At 35.7% G+C, this 5,393-nt stretch overlaps 1 non-coding gene across 1 annotated transcript; it reads right to left on the bottom strand.

Annotated features, from left to right (window-relative positions):
- Positions 1-2,656: 2,656 nt before the first annotated feature.
- Positions 2,657-2,729, bottom strand: Trnad-guc. The gene has a single exon. It is a non-coding gene; the product is annotated as a tRNA-Asp (tRNA).
- Between the last annotated feature and the right edge of the window lie 2,664 nt (positions 2,730-5,393).

Here is a 5,393-nt window from a genome sequence, read left to right as displayed (position 1 = left end):
GTTTATTTAAACTAACTCCTTCTTGACCGACGACATTAACAAATTATTACTTAGTTATTATTTTTACAAATTTTTTAAATAATAGAAAAATTGCGATGAAATAACGTCAGTCGAGAACTGGTGTCTAAAGATGTAGAAAAATCCCTGAGAATCCCGACTTAAACTCCCTTAAATAGGTTTCGAAGGAAAAGTAGCGATCTGGTAATTGTCGAGGGTCGGTTGAAAGGAGGGTTAGGGGGTTATAACTAGGGGATATAACTTCTAACAATCAGGTTCTTAACCTGGCCGAGGTAGATAGCATAGAAGAAGGCACCAATCCAAAGGATTAATTTAAGATTTAATACTGGCCTTTCGGCTACACCCTTAATGAGATCCTTCTTTCTCGATTGCCTCTCAACGTAACGTTTTTTCTTTCGATTTCGACCGAGTCCCCAATCCCCATTGTCGCCTTGAAACGAGACAACACTGAAAGGATTTGATTTGGAGTTTCTATTGCATGGAAATGAAGGTGCAACGATTGTTTTCAGAAATTCGATTTATAATTATGATCATTAGAAACACAAAACGTATGTTAAACATAAAGAAAAAATTCATTAGATTCCGTTGATTGACCAAATAAATTCTTTGCGATTAATTAATCTTTAATTAAGGTTTTGGTGAGATAAATTTGAAAAATGGCAAAATGGAGTGAAAAATCAAATGGTGGGGTTGAGATGGGAAATTGGTGTCCTAGTGGATCGAAGTCACGATAGCTCAAGTGGTAGAGCCGCGGCGTATTTAGCCGAAGGTCGTGAGTTCGAATCTCGCTCGAGACTCTGACTTTTTTTATCTCAACTAAAACCTTAATTAATTGAAACATATAAATACAGCAATGGACAGTGTACAAAAATTCAACGTGTCTAAAAGATATCGTAAGCTCACTAGGGCCTGAGCACCTGTCGGTTAACTTAATCAAATTTTATATAAAATTTATAAGTGATCCTAATGTTTTTGTTCTTCAGAAGTAATCCATCAATAATAACGTAAACTTTTGAAAATCGATCTTATATTTATTTTTCTAATAGATATTGGGATAGTATTATTCTTCACTCTTTTTGAAGGTGTTTAAATTCATGTTGAGAATTTAGATTCTCATTTGTTCGAGAATTTTCGGCTACCTCATTAAAAATCGGCTCAGGTTCGCAACTTTTTTCGCCCTTTCCAAAGTGATTAATGAGTTAGAATTACCGTGTGAAAAGTCATGGTTAGACATACTCAGCTTCATAAATAAGGCATACGGGGGAAAACTGCACGTGAAATTCTAATAATGAGCTTATGGGGCTTTTCCCTCTTGAAAGAATGTTAATTACTTTCAGAAAACCATTGCGGCATTTTATTGTCATTAATTAACATCAGAACGGTTTAAAAGATATAAATATAATAAAAAATGACGAAGTAAGTAAAGAATGAATATTGATGTAAATCAGTTTTGTTTATAATTCCCAACGGGTTTTGAAAAGCCGAGAACCTATAAATAGCTAGAAACAAATAGTAATTACGATTGACAATATTTATAAAAGGGGTGAAAGATTGAAAGCCCAGCCCAGGGGGGCGCTTCGCCGTTCGCGATCTCCTTTTCCCGAGGGGAAGAAAAAAACGTTTTTAATAAAAGAAAGACGTTTAATAGAAAACGGCCGAGAACTGAGTTTATTCTGTCGAAACTCAAAGGCAAATAAATTGCACTTTTAGAGAGAAGTTTAATGTAATCGACCCACTATGAAATACAAAGTTTAATTTAAAAAGCGTTCATTATGCGGTTAAATACGCTGTAAAGTGCACGGTGAAAAACGGCCCTTGTTTATTAACCACGGCTCTATTTTTCTCTTAAACTTTGATTTTGAAATACGGCATGCTCTATTTTTTCCTCTAAAAGATTGTAAGTCCGTTTAAGGCTAATGAAAGCTAATGGTTGTCGTGCAATTAACTGAAATAATATATTTTATAAAATACTATGTTTTCAACAACTTTTGACAGACTGTCACACCTTGATCCGTTTCAAATAAAAATTCTCGTTGTTAGAATAACAACCTTCCATGAGCGATCATCCGACCACTGGAGCTGGAAATATTTAGTGTAGATTTTTTAATGTGCTTTTTTAAGTATAGTTTTTAACAATGTAGTTTTTGTAGATTTTTTTACTGTGTGGGCTTTGTTTAAAAATTTGAAGAAGACAAAAAACACGCTTTTTGACAGCGTCATAACAGTGTGGTTTTTTGACAATCTGTTTTTTTGGACAATTCCAATCAAATTTAAGTAAGTAAATTTCCCTAAAAATATAAGGGTGTTCGACTACTCGTGTTACAAACTTTGCCAGTAGATTCTACATTCAAAACGGAACCAAAAAGTCCTAATTAACTGTGGTCCTAATCGGAGTTATTTCACTTTTTCCGATTTTTTAAGATTTCACGACCTTGCTTTAGATAAACAATGATAACTCCAAAACTAAATGGGTTTGGACAAATCTGTTGATACCATGGAAAATTCGTAAAATTTCCAATAAGATGCAATGAATACTAAACTTGCAAACGCTGGTTAAATAAGCGTTTTAGTAGGATGAACATTGAAAAAAAACTTTTTTCAAATAATTAAGGTTTTAAGTTGAGATAATAACAGTCAGTGTCACGAGCGGGATTCGAACCCACGACTTCCTGCTTGACATGCCGCTACTCTACCACTTGAGCTATCGTGACTTCGTTCCTCTCGGGCACTAACTTCCCATCTCAACCGCACCTTTTGAATTTTCACACCTTTCTGCCGGAGTGCCGTGGCCATTTCATTTGTCGCCGAGAATCCAATCCGATGACACGACATTTGAAAAATGGCAAAAAGGAGGGAAAATTCAAAAGGCGAGGTTGAGATGGGAATTTAGTGTCCGAGTGGATCGAAGTCACGACAGCTCAAGTGGTAGAGCAGCGGCGTATCTAGCCGAAGGTGGTCAAGAGGGCCACGAAAAATCGTGAATTTATTTCAAAGTTGAAAAACGTACTATGGTGAATTTTAGAAAACGTACTCCATTTAATATCTTTTTTAGTGGTATAATTGCTTTTTAATTACTTTTTTTCGCAGATGGAAAAATCGATGAAGGAAAAGAAAAAACCGTGGTTGAAGGATTGGCAAGATAGAAAGATTAATAATAATAAGAAACATAAGGAAATTTGGAATGACATTATTAAACTTTTTTTAAATTTTGATTCGAAATGTTCTCCACTCTCCACAATGTATTTTTCTATTTAATTTTCCCTACTTTTTGCAGCTCGTGACACTGACTTTTTTATCTCAACCCATACCTTGCATAAAGATTAATTAATTGAAAATTGTTATTTGGTCAATCGGACCACGAATTCTAATGAATTTAATAAGTTAAATGAAATATATCTTCACTTAAGCTCTCCGTGGCCATTTCATTTATCGCCAAGAATCAAATAGATTAGAACGATAGCTCAAGTGGTAGAGCAGCGGCATATCTAGCCGTGGGTTCGAATCCCGCTCGTGACACTGACTTTTCCTTCTCAACTAAAAACCTTAATTAATTGAAAGATATTAATGGGTCAAGCGGACCACAAAAACTAGTGAATTTAATAATTATTTAGAAATCGTGAGATGCGGTCTGGTGTGATGTAGGTAAAAACATTTTCTTTATCGTGCCAACGTTTCAATCGAGTGTGCATTTTCATCACGACACGCAAGAATGGCACATTTACACAGAAGACAAACACGTTGATCCCTGAAGATGATCTCAATAAAGATCGAAACGTTGGAACGATAAAGAAAATGTTTTTCTGAAACTTACATCACACCAGACCGCATCTGACGATTTCTGAATAATAAAAGAATTTTTGTGAGGTGATTAGTGACCGTTAATTGATATTTATTTAGAAATCGTGGGATGCGGTCTGGTGTGATGTAGGTTTCAGAAAAACATTTTCGCTATCGCGCCAACGTTTCGATCTTTATTGAGATTATCCCCAGGCCCTGAAGATGATCTCAATAAAGATCGAAAAGTTGGCACGATAAACAAAATATTTTTCTGAAACCTACATCACACCAGACCGCATCTCATGATTTTTGAATAATCATTGATATTTAATTTAAAACAGACGATATTATTAACGACGTAGGTTAAAATTTAAAAATAAAACGGTCTCCTTGAAAAGCCAAGGAGAAAAGCTATTTCTACACGTTTGTCGGGAATTTGAAGTGTTTCGCACTTTGCCCTTGTCCCCCTGATGGTAAAGCCGTTAAACTCTCAACTTTGTGCTTAGCATCTGGAGTTTATGAACTTTTCAAATGAGGGAAAACTTTTTTAAACCGAAATTCTAATTTTTCTTCCACAAGTGATGCTCCACCGGTCGTTAATGTTGGACCCGAGCGGCATCAGGTTTGCCGGCAAGCACGAGTACTGAGTTGGCTCTTGCAACAATTTTTACGAGGCTTGAAATCTCGTACATAAATTTCAAAAGGGACCGTCGGAGAAATTTTGAAATACCGAAAATTGTAAACACGTATGCATAATTTAATACAATTGCAACTAAAGGAATTTAGGCTTAATTATTATTTAAATTAGAAATAGATTCATTAGATTTCGTAGTCCGATTGACCAAATAACTTCTTTCAATTAATTAATCTTTACGTAAGGTATTGGTTGAGATAAAAAAAGTCAGTGTCACGAGCGGGATTCGAACCCACGACCTTCGACTCAATACGCCGCTGCTCTACCACTCGAGCTAGCGTGACTTCGATCCACTCGGACACCAACTTCCCATCTCAACCCCACCATTTGAATTTTCCCTCCTTTTTGCCATGTTATTAATTGAGGATAGGCTCAGAAGAAGTAGTCTGAAGGGGCAAATTCAGGAATGTTAGTTGTTCGATTCTATTTGTCCTAAATGAAAAATTACAATCATTCTGCTCTGGTTTTTGCAGGCAAAAATGGCCAAATTTGGAAATGCATTTTTTCTCAAGGTTTTTACGTCACAGAGCTGCGCTAGGTCTCATTTTTTAGAAAATTTTACGCTGAACAAGATGGCTTTATTAAATATTTTCCTAGCTTCAGTTAATCATCAGTAAATTCAAAAATTCGGGAACATGTTAATTTTTGCACTTTTTCCGAAAAGTTCAAATTGAACAGTGGAGCCAGAAAATCGTCCTGGAGTGTCGCCATATAGCCCAACCAAATCTAATGAATTTAATAAGTTAAATGAAGTATATCTTCACTAAAGCTTTCCTTGGTCACTTTATTTGTCGCCGAGAATCAAATAGAGTACACATTTGAGAAATGGCATAAAGGAGGGAAAATTCGAAAGGTTGGGTTGAGATGGGAAGTTAGTGTCCGAGTGGATCGAAGACACGATAGC

This window comes from Cimex lectularius, unplaced genomic scaffold (assembly GCF_000648675.2).
Source record: "Cimex lectularius strain Harlan isolate CLEC.00 unplaced genomic scaffold, Clec_2.1 scaffold68, whole genome shotgun sequence".
Taxonomy (NCBI): Eukaryota; Metazoa; Arthropoda; class Insecta; order Hemiptera; family Cimicidae; genus Cimex; species Cimex lectularius.
The sequence above is the reverse complement of the archived record's forward strand: the minus strand, read 5'-3'. Positions and strand labels throughout refer to the sequence as shown.